At 39.4% G+C, this 21,403-nt stretch overlaps 1 pseudogene across 1 annotated transcript in view; it reads left to right on the top strand.

The window, feature by feature from the left end:
• Nucleotides 1-17,636, top strand: part of LOC307070125 (centrosomal protein of 78 kDa-like) — a 28,712-nt pseudogene extending 11,076 nt beyond the window's left edge. Inside the window, exons 8-15 of the transcript in view lie at nt 772-907; nt 2,098-2,147; nt 3,561-3,691; nt 12,716-12,793; nt 14,246-14,412; nt 15,653-15,824; nt 16,147-16,194; nt 16,734-17,636. The product of the transcript in view is annotated as a centrosomal protein of 78 kDa-like (transcript). The remainder of the gene's footprint in view (nt 1-771; nt 908-2,097; nt 2,148-3,560; nt 3,692-12,715; nt 12,794-14,245; nt 14,413-15,652; nt 15,825-16,146; nt 16,195-16,733) is intronic.
• The last annotated feature ends 3,767 nt before the right edge of the window (nt 17,637-21,403 follow it).

Raw genomic sequence — 21,403 nt, 5'->3', positions numbered from 1 at the left:
CATTTTAACCTATGATGTTTGTTTTCAGTAAATTCAAATTAAATATTTAAATGTGAATTTTAATATATGGCTTGTTCTAAGTAAAATATTAACACGTAGGTCTAGTTTCTGCAACCAAGTGTTTCATATAAAGATACTTGCCTCTTTACTACTGAAATATAGGGTGGGTCTCCACATTTCACTCTTTCATCCAGTGGGTTTCGTTTGTTTTTTTGTGTGTTTTCTATATGAAATCAAAGGAGCAGTGAAGGTTGACAGGCTTATAGGAGGGTGAAATTGACTCACCTACCCCCCAGCAACTTGCAGCCTTAGAACTTGTATTGTTTTTACATAGAAAAATTCATCTGAAATTTAACTTTTGGTCTACTTCTGAAGATTCTGTCTGGCAGAAGTCATGGGTGTATCTGTGTTTCTGTGTCCTTGAGATTCAGAAATGCCAAAGGTGTTCTAAGATTCAGGAAACTTGAGTGTTTCTGCATGATACATAAAATGTATCATACTTTGGGATTTTTTTTTAAACTTTATTTTTGCATTTCTGCACATCTCAATACTTTTGTTTTAGTTAAAATAACTTGTTACCGTAGAGAACTTATATTTTTTAAAAATGCTGGCTTATGTAAAACCTTTGTACAAAACCGATCCTCTTTTTAATGGGCTTGGCATCATTGTCAAGTGCCTTTTTGATTCCTTTCGACGTGTGCACGTGTGACAGTTGCTGTGTAGACCTTTGGTGCATCTTGATTCCTTCTTTTCATGCTTTGTCAAACGTAGTCTTGGCCGCAAAGAAGCCTGTAAGTAATGGAAGGAAACACTCTGCTGGTAAAGGATGTTACCCTCCTGAACCGCTACCACCTGGAGTGTCTGGTTTCCGGCCATTGTGTCCTGCAGAAAGTGCAAAAAGCAACAGGTAACCTGTTTGCATTCCCTGTCTTTTTCAGTCATTTAGAGTTCTTTATTTTGGAACTTGTATTATGTGGGTGGTCTCTGGTGCTTTGTGTAGAGGAAAAAAGGTAACTCACACATGGCTTCTGCCTAATGAGCCCTCTAAGGAAGAACAATTAAAAGTAATTGGGAGTTTCAAGTTGTTTCTCAAGTGTCACAACAGAGGTAACTCCGTGGGAGTCTTGAGGAGACTAAAATGATCACCAATTGTGCATGTGAGAAAAGTTTGATTAAAGGCAGGTGTAGTTGAGCGAAGCCCTACAGCACAGAAGTAGGAATTTGGATACGTACGAATGGGAAAAAAGACATTTTAGGCATGGGAAATAGTTTAATGCAGAATGGATGAAAAATATGCATGAGACCTATTCGAAATCAACTGACTTATTAACTCAGTAAATCAGATTTAGTGAGTCAAACTAGCATTAGCTGATTTCTTATCCAGGGGATAGCTGTTCATAGTAATTTTTGTCACAGAACAGTAAATAAAATGGTTGAATTATAGCTTTAGGCTTGCTAAATGAAATAGATGGCTCTAGATGATCTTCAGGTGACTTACTTGGTAGTAATCACGAAATTGGGGATTAACAATTGCTTAAGAAAACAAAGAGAATTGATTGTAAATAGCACTTGAAGTAGTTACTGTGTAAAATATCTGTTCAGTTGCTCATGTTAAATGGATGTTTCTAATCCCCACTGGACAACCGACTACTTTTTTGCAAATGGTGATGTGAATTGCTGTTGCATAAACTATAGTGTTGAATCCCCAGTGTTTGCACTTGAGTTTCACAGCTCTGTGGTTTCCTATCTTCTTCCTGAGACACTTAATCGCAGGTCCATCCTCGTCACACAGGGTGGTGAATTAGAGAATGATTAACATCACCATTTAAAGAAGAGAGACTGAAATCTCAACCATCCTGAACATAGGAGCTGAAGGGGCCTCTCAGCAGTTCAGAGAGTTATTACCAAGCCAGTAGGCTGAATTCTGTTCTGTTTTCTCCGTAGCAGAGCCCTCCAGGTCCTTGTTTAGAGCTTATTTATTTTTATACACAATTCTGTATGGATACTGTTCATACTACTAAATAGTTGTATTAACTGGGTTTAACTGGTGATGTATTTACATGAAGATCTAACTTCGTTTTGTTGATATCTTTTTAGGGGCTTTCCATTCCTCAAAGCTCGTGATGTATGTAATCAGTTGGTGGTGTGTAGCTATCATATTTATGATATATAGGGCTTGAATTGGGAAAGGTGGATGGTCATTCTTCTTGCTTTTTAAACTGACAGAGCCTTACAAGAAGCATTTCCCTCTCTGAAATAAATCCATGTAAAACATGTTTGGTCGCTCTCCCAATGCAACTGTGTAGTTGTGTGGATTTGGCACACAACGGGCAGCCTTGTGGTTATGTCTGTAAACAAGGAATCCTGTTTTCCAGTCCGCAAATCAGCTGTTACCCAGTGAAACGAACTTGACTGCCATTTCTGACCCCTCACATGGAGCTGTCATACTCAAGAATGTTCACATGTTTTCAAGAAACGTTGTTTGCGGGCTATGTGTACAACTTCCTGATCTGAAAGCCAATATAAAACAACATCTCCCAAACCTCTGCTCTCTCACCAAGGCCACACACATTCCCTCGCTTATGGCCTCATGACAAGCTAATACTGTCAGTATCAGATTCTCCTTCCCAGTGGTCTTGGGAGACTGCATAGTTGCTCTGTGAAAGGCACCACTGCTGAGGTTGAGAGAAGAGCATCTTGGGTGTCAATCCTGGCCTTGCATTCCCAGAGAGAGGGGTGTGCACCTCGTTCTCCTGTTAGGGTTTTCCTATGCTGCAGGGTTTGCTGCTTGTTGTCAAAATGATGTCCTAGTGACTTGTCTTCTGCGTGGTTATATAATCCCAGCACAGTTCTTTATGATCTGTAGACTTTTATGGGGTTGTGGCAAGGTCAGTTTTTAAATGTTTGGAAATGTCCTATTGAACAACATTGCAGTGGCAGTGAAGCTTGCTGGGAGAATTGTTGCCCTAGTTTTGGCTTAAGGGTGGTGAGAAGATGAAATTTTTGATGGGTCAGTTTTAGTTGTGTATGTGTATGTGATTTATTTTTTAAAATTCTAATGTCTATTATTCACAGCTTAGATATGTTGACTTTCTGATTATTCATCAGTCCCTTTACTGATGTATTTTCCTCTGAAAAACTACATTTTCTTCCAGACTGTTTTTGTCTGATGGTGAAGAATAAATTTTTCATTTGCAGTATAAAGTTGATCTGAGAAAAAATGTTTACCTTGGATCTTCACTTGGCTTCTGTGAAAGAAACTTAATAAAATAATATGGGCAATTCCCATTACTAATCCTAACCACGTACAACAGAGGTCTGTACAGTAACATAGCAAAAATAAGTTACTGTACTTTTACTTAGTCATTGCCTGTTTTACACTAAAGAGCAGTGAGAGACATTTATAAATAATGATACCTCAGATCACTTTTGTTAAGTGTCCTCTAATATTTGGATATTTGGTATCTGGCTTGTGTTGTCTTTTATACAATCTTGTCTTCTTTTTTTGCACTTTAGTTTAACAACTCTGTGGTTTCCTATCTTCTTCTTGTGACACTCAGGTCCATCAGAATTTCCTGTGACTGTGACAGTAGAGAGTCCTTCCTCCTCAGAAATCGAAGAGGTCGATGATTCCTCAGAACGTGTTCAGGAAGAGCCAGAGAAAATCCGTTTGAAACAAGAAGCATTCCGGGTACAAAGTTATCACTTTAAAGCTATAGAGAAGATTATTTTTCAAACGGAAGGCTGATTGCAACACAGCACAGCTTGTGTGAGGGTTCTGTTTTCTCCTCCCATCTGCATTGTATCCCCTTGAATGGTTCCTTAAGCTTAGACCAAGGTGAATGGTGGACATTTGAACTCTAAGAAACTAAAATCAAAACATGTCGTTAGTAATATATTTTCCTTTGCTTAGAACCTTAGTATATTAGATTTAGGGAAAACCTTAGTGATCATAAGATAAGGAAATTGAGTTCTGAATGAATACAGTCAGCTGATTCAGTGCTCTTGTTTTACAGATGAGAAAATTGACAGTTCTAGTTGAGCTCTCTTTTTATAAGAGGAAAATATGGCCTCATTTTAAATAAAAGTAAAGTTGAAAAAGTTTTGATGTTGATATTCTCCTTTCCTAAAATCAAAAATATCAAGAAGCTACATTCTATTACCAAATAAACCTGACCTCTAATGTCATTCCATACTTTTGTTTGTATGGACAGAAAAGAAAAATTGATTTTTATAAGAAATTTTTGTACCTCAAAATTAATATATTTATTTTATTTCAACTTTAATGCAGAGCTGAACATTTCTAGTAAATAAAGGAACACCATTTGGGGGGGACCTTGTCTTTGTGCTACAAAGTCCATGTTTAATTTTTAAAAATTATTTAATATGACTTTCTCTTCATATGAAACATGACACTTGACAGGTTTCAGAACTAATTATCCCATTATTGTAGGACTACGGGAATTACTCTTTGATTTTCAAAAGAGAAAGTTAGATTTTTATTTTTTAATTAAAATTAATGATAATATAGAGAAATTTTAAGAAAAGAACTTAGAAAATTATGAAATGTTAGAGTAGGAGAAATCTATAGTTCATGTAGAGTTACTCCCTTTCGTTTTATAAATGAGCACCTACAATTTGTAGAACGTAAGTGGTTTATTAGTAAATGGCAGAGTATGACAAGACCCTAGAGCATCTAACCCGCATTCCTTGTTATTTTAGATGTGGTGTATTCATTTCCTTCACGAATAGACCACGAGATTGTATTTGTAAAAGCAGTAATAGACACTGGGGAAGTCCAAGAAATTTAAACACTGGGACCACAGAATAGCAGATTCAGAATGCAATGAGAACCCTTTTAGCTCTTCTCTGTTTTGACAAGACACTACAATGATGGTATCAAAGTGTTTAAGTACATATGCCCACAACAATCAAGAGATTTCAACATAGTTTTGAAAGACATAAGACAGGTGGAAGAGTGTGAAACTGAAGCGGTAGAACAGAGGAAAAGCATCACCTAGAATATGCACAGGGACCACGTGCAACTGAGGAGGATTCTGACCCCACCTGAAAAAGTAGCCCCATGCTCAGGTGCGCATGTAGGAGAGAGGGTGGAGTTAGTTAAAAGTGTGACTGAGATAGGGGAGCTCATTGAAGGGTTGTGTTTGGAGGAGTGGACTCCCAGCCCCGCCCTCACCCTCCTGAAATGAGATGATTTCATTTTGAAAACAGTGAAACTGGCGAGAACTGGGGCAGCTAGTATGAGTTTTTACACCCTAGAAAATTGTGTTTGGGGGAGATCCTGTTACAGTTACTCCCCGCTTCTTCCTGCATAAGAAGCCAATCAATCTTTGACTTCAGGGAGCTTTCTGCGCTCATTCTTAAATAGAAAATAACTGTCATTTGCCTGTTAGTTGAGTAAAGCTTACAACATGAGAGAGGGGGAAAGAGTGCAAACATATCCTAGTAGGACCAGGGACAATTTAGGGAACAGAATAATTTAAGAAAAAACCCTAATTAGTATCCTGAGAGAGGTTGAAAAAGAGCTAGCAACTATAAAATAAGACTAGGGTATTAATGAAAAGGAGAATGGTCAGAAAGCAAGAGGGGTCTCCTGGAAATGAAAATATGGTTGCTGAAATAAATTCAGTAGGAATTTAAAAAATTTCTCAGTATATAAAAAAGAAAGACACAATGGAAAATGTGATAGAAATATGTTAGAGAGGCTGCATCTGGGAGATCCCACATGTTACTATTAGAAAGTCCAGACCCAGAAAAAAAATGGAGGGAAGCTGTCAAAGGGCAACAAAATTCCCCACAGCTGAAAGTAGACATCAGGCCTCAGATTGAAAATAGTTATGCAAGATGAGCAAGAATAGACTCATACCTAGGCACCCTTCATTGTGAAACTTTAAAATACTGAGAAAATAAATTAAAATAGAATAAAATACTGAGAGGATACATCCATTCCAGAGAGAAAAATACTGGTCACCTAAAAACAAAGGTTAAAACCTGACTTTATCATACATGTCATGAGCACCATGGATCCTGGAAGGCATTAGAGAGATACCTCCAAAGTTTTTCAGGCACATAATTTTCACCCTAGGGGTTTGTATCCAGCCAAACTATCAGTCATACGTGGAGGCTGAAGAAGGTATTTTGTACCCAAAGAAATTTGAAAAATTGACCTCCTGTGCTACACCTTAAGCTATTTATAGACATAATCCAGCCAAATGAGGCAATAAACCAAGAAGGAAGGTAATAGGGGATTCAGTGCAGATTGCAGCTAGTCTAGAGTGGAGAGGCTTCTATTGATTGTGTGATTGAGAGCTTAGAAACACCTTGAGGCATATTGTACTTACTAGGTGTTAGGCACTGTTGGAAGGGAGGAGGGAGAGGAAGAGGAGAAGGAACTTGAACTCCAGAGGAGAAAAGGCTATACGGACATAAACCTGAAGCACACTAAACTATGGTTGATTTTTAACCTAGTATTGGTGAGGAAGGGAAGAATCCACTTCAACTTGACACTATAGATGTCCCCCTTTTCAGTGACACACAGGGGTAATGACCACCTATCTAATTGGTTGTCCAAACCAGAACTTGTCCAAACTCCTTACACTTCAATAGTGTAAGGAGGCACTCTAATGCTGTAACATCAGGACAACAGGTATAAACTGGAACAGCCCAAGGCGGCTTGGGGTATGTGGTCACCCTGCACGAGGGCAGTGACACTGGCACAGTATGGAACGAGGTGTAGTCTATACACAGAGACACAGTACATCTGCAGTGGGCAATATTCATTTCATTGTAATAATGGCAATACTGTCTTGGTTTGCAGCTTTTATTGTCAACGTGCATGTAATCACAAATAACTAAAGTAAACTATACTTAGTATGTACTAGTATTAACTTGGTATGTACTGAAATGTATTGTGTACTAGTATGTACTTAGTATATATTAGGCTGTAAGTGTTTTTGCATATATTAACTCATTTAATCCTCTGAGTAGCCTTATGAGGTTGGTGCTAATATCATTCCCACTTTTGAGAACAGGAAGCTAAGACAGGGAAGGAACTTGCCCAGGCTGTACCTAATTTAAGGTTGGATCGAGGCTCTGAGTTTAGGCTCTCTGCCTGTTCTCTTAAACCTTACTCCGTACTGACTCTCAAATAACAGAAGACTTAACTGCACATAGAACAGAATATAAATTTCAACTTTGACAACGTAACAGCTAGGTTTGGAAGGTAGACAGGAGGTAGAAAAAAGGGAAGATGGTATGAATGTCCTCATTTTACAAAGCGTGACGTTGAGAGAGTTTCTAGTTGATCAACAATGTAGGTTTTTAAGTATATGACTACAAGTCAAAGAGATCATGAGCAGTGGATAACTCATGATGACATAACTTTACTGAGCAGTGTGGACATAGGAAAGAGTGTAGAGGAACTAAACCCTTACTTATTAGTAAGTTAGAAAGTGAACAGATAACGCCTCCAATTTAGTGAGAAAATAGTCATGGAAGAGTATTACTTGGACATGGAGAAGAATTCAAAATAACAATAGTTGGAGCTCCCTGATGGCGCAGTGGTTAAGAAACTGCCTCCCAAGGCAGGGGACACGGGTTCGAGCCCTGGTCCGGGAAGATCCCACATGCCACGGAGCAGCGAAGCCCGTGCACCAGAACTACGGAGCCTGTGCTCTAGAGCCCGTGAGCCACAACTACTGAGCCCATGTGCCACAACTACTGAAGCCTGCGCGCCTAGATCCTGTGCTTCATAACAAGAGAAGCCACCGCAATGAAGAGTAGCCCCCGCTCGCCGCAACTAGAGAAAACCTGCACGCAGCAACGAAGACCCAATACAGCCAAAAGTAAATAATAATAATAAAATAATAAAAAATAACAATATTTGACGTAAGCCTCATAAAAAAGGAAATCATACAGCCAGTAAACACAGAAAAGTGTACGACTTCATTAAGTAATAAGTGAAAAGTGAGTCAAAACCAAGGAAACTACATGTCAATCAGATTGACAAATACATAAATAAAAAGTCTGGTAGTATCAGGTATTGTAGACCTGAAGTATTGTGGGAATTTTCTACCCTGTTTATACTGGAGTATAAACCGACACAACTACTTTGGAAAGCATTTAGCCCTCTCCATCAACTGAAGGTATATAAATAGCCTGTGAGCCAGCAGCCCTCACCCCTGCCCTATGTAAATACACCAGAATAATGGGTACAGCAGGATTCCTGTCCATGATTTGCATTAGCACAAACTGAAAACAAACCAAATGTCCATTAAGAGTCAAAAATTAAATAAATGATGTGTATTTGTACAGTGGGAAAACTATCCAGCAATAAAATTGAATGAACTAGAGCTACAGGCAGCAATGTGGATGAATTTTTTAAACCAACGTTGAGAGAAAGAAATAAGATAGAAAAGACTTCATATACTATGATCCTGTACATAAAGTTAGATGTTGACACAACTAAACTCTTTTGTTAGGGATGCATGCAGGTTAAAGGAAATGAGTGTCAAGAAGTGAGTTTGGTGTTTAACCGGGAAGAGGGAAGGAGCTTGTGATGAGAAAAGGATATGGGGGGTTTTTGCGATGCTGACAGATTCGAGTAGTGCTTATGTAAGTATTCTCTTTTTATTTGTCACATTGACAGTTTTGTTCTGTGCACTTCTCAGTACACATATCGTATTTTACAATTAAAAACTGCGTAAAGAATCAGTCGCTTCTTGAGTGCTGGATGTGGGAGTGGGATGAGACCGTTTCATTTTAAGCCCTTCACTACTGTTTGCATTCGCATGTTCATTCATTCAGCATTAATTGCACATATTCTATGTACCAAGCACTCTTCTAATTTTAACTCATGTAATTCTCACAAGAGCTCTGTAATATGGGAGCTTATCTCCATTTTATAGATGAGGAAGTTGAGGGCTAGAGTTATAGAACTTGTCCAAGGTTATGTAGCTAATGGGTAGTGCCAGGCCCATTTGCCTCAGAGAATCTGAATATTTACAATATAATCTAAAAGAGAAATTTAATTACTAATTATAAGCAAAAAAATTGCACATTAAAGAAGATGACAAGTTTTCATCTATCCAGTTAGAGAAAAACACACAGTCTGTCTTTCACACACGTACATCTTATATGTACGTGTGTGGCAGGGATTTTCCTTATTAAGCAATTATTTATTGACCGTCTACGTTGTGCTAGGCACAGGTGCTGGGGATAAACACTTAATAAAATACACCCCCTATCTTCAAATAACTTGCACTCTAAGTGAGGAAGTAAGCCAACAGTTATAGTAGAGGTTATATACCAAGTGATACATCGCTGATGGCAGTGTAAAATCTTAGAAATCTTTTGGAAAGAAGCCTGGAGATAGGTACCTCAGAGCCTTAAAAATGTTCATTTGCTTTGATCTCAAACTCATTTTTATGGATTTATTGTAAGAATGTTATTCTCAATATGGAAAAAAGCCTTCATGCATAAAAACGGTTATTTTGTCTGATAGTATTGAAAAGTTGGAAAGAATTTAAATGTGTAAAATGGTTAACCAGTAAACCCACTCAGTGGAATATTTTGTAGCCCACACAAAAAAATCAAGGTTATGAATCCCCTGATTATATGAGAAATGATTGATTTCAATGTTAAATGGAGAAAAGTTGAACATAAAATTTGATATCCAATATGATGGGAGCTTTGTCCCAGAAAAATCACCCTAGCCGGTGTACAGAAGGGAGGAAGGGAGAGCAGATGGCAGGAAGGAAAATTATTCCAAAGCCTTATCATTAGTCTTACTTAAGTAATAGAATATCAAGCAAGTTTACTTTCTAACTTTTTTGGTTCCATATTTCCATGTAAGGGACATGAATTCTGAATACTTTGTAGGAGGAGGGTACACTTTTTCACAAAAATTGAACACTGTGTTCTAATTCCCTCCATTAGAGGGAGAAACTGTTGCATGTAATTGCACTTTGATGTGCTATTTAGAACCAGTCAGGAATTTTAGTCTACTTTCCTCTGACCGTGCTGAGGGTTTTTTGTTTTTTTGTTTATTTGTTTAGAATTTCTTTGAAATCAGTTTTAGAAGATTGATTAAACCATTATATTAAAAGTAGAGGAATTCTGCAATTTTTTTCCCTTTTTCCCCATTGAAAACTTGACTGGCTTTAGTAATGAAACATTAAAGAATTTGAAGTTCTTAGACTCTCAATTTTTTAAACATGTTCTGAATATAAAGATATATGTTCATTGAGCAAATGTTTGAAAACAATGAACAACTTCTTGAAGGAAATAAAAGCCACCTCTGCATGTACACACACCTTATCTGCTCTTTTGTCTTAAAAAAGTATCCGAAATATTTTGCCATGTCACTAACTACTCTTCTACATCAGAGAATTTGATTAAGCTTATGCATCATCTCCCAGGAAAAACGCACAGATACATTTTGAATGTAGCACTGCTGAAGCCCATTCATGAACTCTGGTTGAGACCTCTTGTCATTCTTAGTGGCTTCATAGCGCATTCCTTCAGACGATGAGCTGTTTTTATTTACACCAGTCCCAATTCGGAGGCTCTTAGCTTTCTTCTAGGGTTTGGTTATCAACAATCTTATGACATCATGTTGGTAGATAAATCTTTGCCCACATCTTTGATTTCCTTAGGGTAAACTCCTGATGTAGGATCGTTGTTAGGTACCAAAAGCTACTGTCCAGAAAGTGATACCAGCTCCTCTCCCAATGATGGCAGGTAATAGAGTTCCTCATTCTTTAAGTGATTGTTCAAAGCAGTTAACATGTATAAATATACCTTACTGTTTTCATAAGTATAGGTATTATGATTGTTTATCACTGCATAAGAAACCACCCCAAAACAGTGGCCTAAAACAATGACAATCATTTATTTTGTTCACGAACCTGGAGGTTGAGTAGAGTATTAATTCTTTTACTACACTCTTACTGACTGAAAACAATACCTATTTGACTAGCTCAGAGTTCTGTAGGTCAGAAGTCCAGGCACAGCGTGACTGGGCTTCCTGCTCAGATACACACGGGAACTTGTGGGTTCCCTCCTGAGAGTGTTAAAGCACGTGAAATTTAAGTGTAAGATATTGAGCCCCAAACGTTGGATGTTCACCATAGTTTGTGTGGGCCACAGAGCTGAAATCAAGATGTCAGTCTGGCTGTGTTAGCGTCCAGAGGCTCTGGGAAAGAATGCCTACAGGCTTCTTCCGGCTTGTTGGCATAATTCAGATTCTGCAGTTGCAGGACAGAGGTCCCCATTTCCTTGCTGGCTGTCAGTCAGAGGAGAGTTGCAGCTCCTAGAGGCCTCTCGCTTGCCTTCCCTGCCGCAGCATTGGACTTCTTCAGAGCCAGCAATGGAGAGTCTCCCTCTTGTCCCTTTTGTACTTCAATTCAGGAAGAGTTCAGGTCCTTTTCATGGGGTGCCTGAGTAGGCCACATCCACCTAAAATAATCTCCCTATCTTAAAAGATCAACTGATTTTGAACCTTAATTCCATGTGCAAAATCCCTTCACTACAGCACCTACATTTAGAGTTTGATTGGATAAGTGGAAGGTTTGTGTACTTCAGTAAGTGGTAGTCTTGGGGGCTCTGTCAGAATTCTGCCTATTGCAAGCAGTGTCCCCACTTCAAGGACCGAAGCGTCTTAGTTCCTAAAACTCCTGAGATAGTTTATCAGTGTTCATTTTATTTCAGTGACCTTGGTGAAGGGAAGACTACCACCTCCGTGAGCAGGAATGGCAGCCAGCTTCCTGAGTCCACAGTGTGGCTCTGCTACTTAGTGGTGTGACCTTGGCTGTGCTGCTCTACTTACTCTACTTCTCTGCCTCTGTTTCCCTCATCTGTAAAATGACATGGAGTTAGTGATCGTTCTTTCCTCGTAGGGATTTTGTTTTATAATTTTATTTTTGGCTGCATTGGGTCTTCATTGCTGCTCACCAGCTTTCTCCAGTTGCGTCGAGCGGGGGGCTACTCTTCGTTGCGGTGCGGTGGCTTCTCTTATTGCGGAGCACAGGCTCTAGGCGCGCAGGCTTCAGTAGTTGTGGCACGTGGGTTCTAGAGCGTAGGCTCAGTAGTCGTGACGCACAGGCTTAGTTGCTCTGTGGCATGTGGGTTCTTCCTGGACTAGGGCTCGAACCCGTGTCCCCTGCACTGGCAGGCGGATTCTTAACCACTGTGCCAGTAGGGAAGCCCCCTCTTAGGGTTTTGATGATTCGATTATTTAATACCCAGGGAACTCCAGGAACAGTGCTTGACTGTAAATTGCTTTAAAAGTGATTACTTTTTTAAAACATGCTTTTGAATCTGCAATTATGCAATTCAGGTATGCTAAGCAGGTTCATTAATAGGACTTCCTGCTATAAAGAGACCCACAAATAAAAATAGAATTTTTCTTTCTTGGTCGTAACTTCTTATTTCTGACTTACTATGTTATGTGCATATGCCTTTTATGGTGGGCTGCCACAAATTTATGTTGGAAAGAGTGGAATTTAAATAAATCTTTGCAAATTTGATAGATTTTGATCATTCATTTCACTGGCATGGTATGCTATGACCAGTAGCAGACTAAAATCTGAGTTCACTTCTGGCTCTGCCCCTAAGTCCTGATGAGACCAATAGCTGGAAAGGCTTTTGGATATTATACTATGAATTACTTATAATATTGACTCTGTTTGTTTAGGAAACCCTGGAGGAGTGCCTAAAGCAGTTAAAGGAGGAAAGAGTAATAAGACTGAAGGCTGATAGACGAGTCAGTGAGGTAAACACGTTTCATCTGCTTTTGAGAGTGTTTTGGTTTTATTTTGATTTGATTTTAAGCCATATACACATATTTTGTAAGCTTTAAAACTGTAATATGTTGCAAATTGGTTGTATCATATGGACTTTTGCATTTACTGGTATTTAGTGATGATATGATCTATATTCCAGAAAGCATGTTTTTAAAGATGTGAAAATCTGGTTTTGTGTATGTGTGTGTGTGCTTTTATATGACATTAGCTTATTTCCTGTTCATGATTCTTTGATTCAAGAAGGCACTTTCTGTGCATGTATTGTATATAGAGTAACATAAAAGACATGATGAGACTCTCTTGGCAATGAATTAGGAAAGTGAATCATTTAAATAAATTTAAGGTATTGGAAAACTTCTAAGAATGCAATGAAAGATAAAAATATATACTATGAGAATTACATTAGGTAATGTGCATGAAAGCAGGGCATAATCTAAAAAGTTCTATCTAAATATAATTTATCACAGGATGAGTGTAGGGAGGAATTTTTGAAAGTGCATCCATTGGATTGGCAGACACTCATTCAATAAATGTTGAGCACCTGCTCATGTAAGGCAAAAGGGGCATCATGAACATTAACGGCCTTTCTGAGAAATATGAGAGTTGAGCTTACAGGGGGTTTTAAGTGTGTAGATGACGAGCGGAAGGGGAAGAGTGCACGGGGCTGAATATGTTCAAAAAGCCAAAGAAAATATTGGTGATCGTACATTTAATAAATTGGGTTGGGTATGATTTAGGACTTTTAAACGTAAGCATTAGATATTTTACTCACTAAAGTTAATTCTTAACATTCAGCAGAGTTGTAATATGTTTTGTTCAAATCAGATTCTATAATTCACTTTCTAATTTAAGGGAAACTTAAAGCAGGTCATTTTCTAATGTGGAATGAGGCTCCATTATGAATTGAACCAGTTAGAAATGTGATCTTTTGTGAAAGATCATTAATAAAACGGTAACTTTGGTTTATTTATATACCACCTAAGTGTTATATAGGAAACTTTGTTGGGTGCCTGTGGGTTTTGGTTATTATGTGATATGGTCTCTGTCTTTACTGGTGGAGGGTTACACTAATTATAAGTTAATTACATTTTGAGTGTTTTAGTTTTGTTCCTTGAAACTAGGCAAGACTACTTTTTGTTTTTTGTTTTTTTGGGTTTTTTGTGCGGTATGTGAGCCTCTCACTGTTGTGGCCTCTCCCGTTGCGGAGCACAGGCTCCGGACGCACAGGCTCAGCAGCCATGGCTCACGGGCCCAGCCGCTACGCAGCATGTGGGATCTTCCCGGACTGGGGCACGAACCCGTGTCACCTGCATTGGCAGGCGGACTCGCAACCACTGCGCCACCAGGGAAGCCCAAGGCAAGACTACTTTTGATGACAATGAGAAAAAATCATGTCAGACGTTTTCAGTCTTCTTGTATAGCTGGAACATGAAAATGCCCAGTTAAGAAACACAACTTTCTCTTTGTCTGAAGCCCTTCATGCCCACTCATTGACAAGCATGATCCTGGATGATGAAGGTGTTTTGGGCAGCACTGAGAATTCTTTTCAGAAGTTCCATGCTTTCCTGGTTCTCCTTAAAGATGCTGGGTTAGCTCATTTCTCTTCATGGCATTCTTCTCTTTGCGACTATAATGGTAGTTTGCTGAGGAACTGGAGCAATATTCATCACTTACGTGGCCATATTTAGCCAAATTTAGTGTAATTATAGGTAATATAGTTGACGTTTTAAAATGAGGAATTAAATTTTTTAAGAAATGCAAACAGGGAAGCCTGCTTTGGTAGAGTGGGGAGCCCATTATAAAAGAGTAACCTGTAGACAGAGTAATTAGTAGGTATAGTTGTTTTGTAAAGACTAAATTAAAGGCAGTTTTCATTGAAAATATTCGGGAATGCATAAGAATTTTCCTATCTTTCACTTCTTTTGCTTGTTTGATAAGTTTGAATTAAAGTTATCTTTGCCTTAGACATAAAAATGATTATTAATCTGCAGGGGAGATATAGGTCAGTGGTTCTCAACCGGGAGCAATTTTGCTGAAAGAGGGAAGTGGAGATTGATAGTTGATGGAGTGGTGTTTTGTCAGTGAATGAATTGGTGTTGGTGTTGGGAAGGAAGGAACAAACACATTCTTGGAAACTGGAGGAAAGATGGTAAAGAAGTGTGGGACAGGGAGATCAGCTCGGTGCTTTGTGACCGCCTGGAGGGGTGGGATGGGGAGGGTGGGAGGGAGGGAGATGCATGAAGGAAGGGATGTGGGAACAGATGTATATGTATGACTGATTCACTTTGTTATAAAGCAGAAACTAATAAAAAAAAAAAAAGGTCAAGAAAAAAAAAAGAAGTGTGGGAATGGAGGTGTGACAGGCAATGGACAGGGTTCATGGTACATATTGAAGCTGCTAGTGAGACAGTGGGATGTCTCCTAGAGGATGAATCTGGAAAGGGCTGAGGATTTGGGGGAGAGAGAGGCTTGTAGTCTGGAGTAGGATGTTGGCTTTTAAGATTTTAGAAGTAGGGCTTCCCTGGTGGCGGGGTGGTTGAGGGTCCGCCTGCCGATGCAGGGGCTACGGATTCGTGCCCCGGTCTGGGAGGATCCCGCATGGCGCGGAGCGGCTGGGCCCGTGAGCCATGGCCGCTGAGCCTGCGCATACAGAGCCTGTGCTCCGCAATGGGAGAGGCCACAGGAGTGAGAGGCCCGCGTACCCCCCCAAAAAAAAAAAAAAAAAAAGATTTTAGTAGTATTTCATGATTGTAGGTCTGGGGAAATCTAAACTGCTCTTCTGTGATTATAATAACCTTTGTCTTTTCTCCTTTCCTCCTCTCGTCTAGGCTTGGGCAGTTGGCCACAATGGCTGGTATAGATCAGTCAGATTTTCATTTACTAGGTCGTCCCCCGATGAATTCTACTGTTAGTAGTCCACCTAAAGAAGAAAAGAAGGCACTTGAAGAAGGAAAATCAGAATCAAAACAGGGTGCCCCATAACAAATGCAAAATAGCCAAGTAAATGGACAGAACAGCACTTAATGATTCTAAGAGTGATTAGCAAAAAGGAAATGACCAAGTCAGGGAGAAAACAATAATGATCAGTCTCTAATAGTTCACATGCTCGGGAGCTAGAAGACTCTGGAGTCCTTTCCAAATCTGAGATTAGTAAATGTGTGCCCATTTCATGATACTGTACTTTTGTAAATAAGGAGACTGGAAGTTCTTTAGAAAATTTATGAGTTAAAGCAAACTATCCTTGATGAAGAAAGAAGACATTAGAGAAAATATTCCAAATTTTAAATTGTATAAATGTCTATTCTGTTCATCTTTTATCTAGGTTTCTATTTGTATGCAGTCAGCTTACAATGAAGGAACACTAATGAAGGTACACATACTGATATAATTTTTAAAATAAGTAATCCAGACATAGCTAATAGGTAACATATTAGAGTGAATCACCTGGTTATGGGAATGGGAGGGGAAAACCTGTCAGCTTTTCCTCTAGCCTTACTTGGAGCCCCCATCAGCCAATCTCAGAGTGGTCTTGGGAACTGACAGCTTGAGAACACAGTCTGGTCACAAACTATATACGGTTTACATGTGCCTGGAGGATAGAAAAGAAATTAATTATCTTACAGAATAGGGTTTTATTTTTAGTGAGGGAAAGGAAATGGGTAATAACTACCCCAATCACCAAAGTCTGAAAACGTAGCGGACATAGCCTTGGTTATAGCTAGGTTAAGCTGAGAATCACTTGGCAAGATATAATTACAAAAAAAAACTGGCTCTGAAATCTTCTGATTAATCAATTGACTGTGTTAATAATAAGATTACAGAGTAACATTGAAGTTTTGAACTCTACTTTTTAATGGTTGGCTTTGTTCATCACTGAATTTTTGTCTTGTCTTTTGTCTTCCCCTCCACTTTCCGAAAATTACAGGTGATGCTAGGATTCCTTTGCCTCTCGACTCCTTCCGTGTCCCAGCGTCTACTCAGGAGGCCTTAGAAACTTCCAAAGACAACCTGGGGGTCCCAGTCACAGAGCAGCGGCAGGAGTCTTTTGAAGATTTCATTGCTAGAACATGTTCTCCTTCAGCAGACGTCATTTCTGGAACTGGAAGTCAAAGAAAAGACGAGGAATTATCTAGAAATAGCAGGTCTTCTTCAGAGAAAATGAGCAAAGCAGGTGAATAGACCAAAAACTACTCTGCTAAGAAACAACCTGGGAAGGACCTGCATTCCTGCTCTGACTCACCTGTAAAGCAGAAAAGCAAAGGAATTGGGCAAAATAATTCTTTGGTTAATAAACCAATTAAAAGTGAGTCTTCGAAAAAACACATTTCTGTTAAGAAAGAGAGTAGAATAGTGACTGTTTCATCAAAGAAAACTAAAAGTAAACTCAGTCTACTAGAACAGTCTGAAAATGATACTCTTGGATCTGATTGTGAATTTCAAGAAAGCATCCATACTCTATCATGCCTAACATAGGTCTAAATCTTTTAAAATTATGTTTTTGCCTTCAAATTTTAATAAATTACTTATGTTTTTATTATAGCATATGGTGTTTTCAGTTACTTGACTGGAAGCCATTAGAGAAAGATTTTTTTATCTATACTTTTTTATTATAATGAAAGTTTTGGTGTACTTTTCCTTGTAACACTTTGCACCATTCATTCAGCTAGTGTATACTGAGGGCTTCATATGTACAGTACTTTTCTGGGTGCTGTTGCTTTCAGCAGTGAACAAAATAAAGCCTTTACTCTCCTGGAACTAGCACTCTGTGGTGGGAGAAAACATAAACAACAAAGCAGGCTAAGGGTTAAAAAGAGATGGGAATAATAAATGGAATAGTTTTACCATTTGGTTAAACATCAAACTATTATATGAATCACACGGCCAGAAGCCATTGACATATTTTAATTCATAATAACCAGAGAGCCTCAAACATTTACCAAGGCACTTAACCGTGTTTATGGATTACAGCAACGCTCTGAGGTAGGGAACTCTTACCATCCCCATTTTATAGATGAACAGTCTGAGGAGACATTATGTGAGTTGCCCAGAATTGCACAGCTATAAGTAAGTGGGAAGTTGCAATGTGACCCGAACCCATGCTCTTTTTTTTTTTTTTAATGTATGGACTTTATTATCTTTCATTTGTTTCTGATTTATGTGAATTTTTTCTTTAAAGATTTTTTCTGATGTCAACCATTTTTAAAGTGTTTATTGCATTTGTTACAGTATTGCTTCTGTTTTATATTTTGGTTTTTTGGCCTCAAGGCATGTGGGATCTTAGCTCCCCGACCAGGGATTGAACCCTCACCCCCTCCATTGGAAGGCAAAGTCTTAACCACTGGACCACCAGGGAAGTTCCCCTTACGTGACTATTTTTCTGGCAATTTTTTTAAATTTTATTTTTTATTGACATACACTTGAATTACAGTGTTGTGTTAATTACTGCTGTACAGGAAAGTGACTCAGTTACACATTTATGTACATTCTTTTTCATATTCTTTTCCATTACGGTTTATCACAGGATATAGAATATAGTTCCCTGTGCTCTACAGTAGGACCTTTTTGGGGTTTTTTTAAATACATGCACTTTCTTAAAATAAATGTATGTATGTATGTATGTATGTATGTATTTTTGGCTGTGTTGGGCCTTTGTTGCTGCACGCCGGCTTCCTCTAGTTGAGGTGCACATGCTTCTCATTGTGGTGGCTTCTCTTGTTGCAGAGCACGGGCTCTAGGTGCGTGGACTTCAGTAGTTGTGACATCTGGCTTAGTTGCTCTCTGGCATGTGGGATCTTCCCGGACCAGGGCTTGAACCCATGTCCCCTGCATTGGCAGGCGTATTCTTAACCACTGCGCCACCAGGGAAGTCCCATGTAGGACCTTTTTGTTTATCCATCCTGTATATACACCAGTTTGCATCTGCTAATCCCAAACTCCCAATCCAACCCTCTCCCACCCCCTCCTCCTTGGCAACCGCCAGTCTATTCTCTATGTCCTTGGTTATGTTTCTGTTCACACATAGGCTGTAACCAGGCTCTTAATTACTTTGTTATCCTGTTTCCTTGTTAAGAGAAGAAGGGTTTAAGGAAGGCACTGAGAGAGAAGCCAGTGACCACTAGAAGTGCAAAAACAGTGGGGCTGTCAGAAAGCACACCTGTCTCCTTCCCCCATCGTGAGCAGAATTTTTGAATGGCAGAGTATGTAAGAGTATGTGATGACACATCTCTGGATTAAATGATGTCTCCCTGGTAAAACATGTACAGATAAGTCTTTAGTTCAATCAGAGTGAAAGGTGAGATCAGAGAAAAGCTGGAGTGTCAGATTTCTTGTAGAAGGTCCTGCCTGATTGTTACTAAGAGGGCTACTACAGTACTAGTTAGTTCCTTAGTCATGGGTTGAGTGTTAGAGGAGTGAAACAACGAGCAAGATGTAGTGTTGGCCCTTTAGCGGTGGAGTGAGAGGGGAAGACGCACAGCAGATGTCTCATCCTGCACGTGACATGCTGTGACGGGCATATTCAGGGCGTTTAGTCAGTGTTTGTGGAAGAAGAGGGGGAGCCGTGAGGCAAAGAAAAGTCGTCAAAAGAGGCAGTCCCTAAGCTAAGTCTTAAAGGACTCGTGAGAAACTGGTGAGTCAGCCGGTGAAAGGCAAGGATACTCAAGGCAGAGTGGACAGCGGAAGCCCAGAGCCGTGAGTGTGCGAGGGGTGTGTTACAGAGCCACAGGCACAGGCTCTGGAGGATCAGTGCAGTGTCCCCAGGCAGCGGCAAGTGCCCCTAAAGGAGGCAGCGAGGAGGAGGAGAGCAGGTCTTAACCATCCATGTGCGTGGAGCTGGTTTCCTCAGAAAATAGCTAAGAATGGAAAGGAAAAGTTCAGGTGGCATTTTAGACCACTGACGTCAGTATGGATGAGGAATCTGAAGAAGCCTGGAGATAATTATGCCCCACTCTTCTGAGGAACAGTGCTTTATATTTTCAAGTGGGATTTTCACGCTGCCACCTCCTCTCCTGCCCCTACTGAAAGGTTTATAGGCCGGCAGAAGGGAGAACCTGGCTTAAGTAAAGTTAATCAGGTTCCTTTACGGTACAGCTTCTCGGGGCTGCTGTAGGCTAATGTTCATTCTGGATCGTCACAGCAGGCGTATGGTACACAGCCATCCTCAAAGCTATTTGACCCTAGAGTCCTTTTTTAATAGAATGTCTAACAAGTGGTTCCACCAAACAGCAATTTCGTAACTTCTAGACCAGGTAATAGCAAGAAGAAAGGGGTCTGAAATAAGGTATAGATGAAGGGAGGAAATAAGTTCTAGTTGTATTTAGGAAATTAGCAGCAAGACTTGACCTTGGGAAGTAAGGAAGAAGTAGGAGGCCGAGGCTGAACCCCCATCTGTGTGACTAAGGTTGGGTGGTGGTATCATTGAGTTTGGAAATAGGGGATAAAGAACTGAAGTGGGGAAAAGACTTTAGTTCTGGACATGTAGAATTTTAAAGCACCTGTAGAATTCAGAAGACAAACTGGTAGATAACTGGACATGCACGTGAAGACATGGAAAGATAAAAATTTGAATGTCATCAGCACATATCAGCAGTCATTAAAATCATAAAAATGGATGAGATTTCAGAGAATTGTGAGTACTGACAACGTTTAAGTAATAAGCAGAGAAAGAATTCTGGGAAGGAGAGAGGTGATAGAGTTTCAAGCAGGAGGAAGTAGATGACAGTGTCATCCTTCAGAGAATGTGAGCGTCCATTGGATTTGGGCAGTTAGGTCCCCAGTGGCCTTAGAGCAGTTCAGTGAAGTGGTGGACAAAAAGCCAGATGGCAATAAACTGAGGGTGTAGGGCTGCCTGTCGGGGCCAGGCGGGGCTAGTGAGGACAGTGGGAATAGGCTACTCTCAAGGAGTTTGGACGAAAAGAGAAAATAATTAGCAAAAAAGAATTTTTTAGAATGAGAAGGACATATTTTATATGTTGAAATGAAGGAACCAATAAAGGAGATCCTGAAGATGTAGATAATAATTTAGAGAATTGGGAAAACATGGACATATGAATAAGAAAAAAAACCTTGCACAGTATATAAAAATCACTTGTATCCTTCGAGCTGGATGGATACTGGTAAGTTTGGGAGGAAATAAAGGTAAGAAGAGATAGAAGTTAAATAAGTTTATACTGATAGCCTCAGTTTTCTTTGACACAGATTTTTCAGAGACACATATATACACATACATAATTACCGTTTGAAAATTCTTTCATAGTTACATGTTTTATTCATCACATCTGAGAAAAGTCACTGATTTTCATTTTGTACAGCATTATCTTGTAAGGACAAGATACAGTGACAACTTCCATGCTTTTTGCATATCAGAGCTGACACTGAAAGTATCTGCATAATTGAATTTTCACTTCTTATTTGTAATAAGTTTATCCTTAGGAGGATACTTTCATAGTGTTTGATCACAGATGAGTTTGGGCATTGCTATCACTCAATAATGTTAAGCATCTGTCAGGTTCTCTCCTATACTATATATTAATTTTTTGTCCGTTAAGCAAATATTTATTGGCGGCCTGTGAGAATAAGAT

This window comes from Hyperoodon ampullatus (genome assembly GCF_949752795.1).
Source record: "Hyperoodon ampullatus genome assembly, contig: scaffold_433, whole genome shotgun sequence".
NCBI lineage: Eukaryota > Metazoa > Chordata > Mammalia > Artiodactyla > Ziphiidae > Hyperoodon > Hyperoodon ampullatus.
The sequence above is the reverse complement of the archived record's forward strand: the minus strand, read 5'-3'. Positions and strand labels throughout refer to the sequence as shown.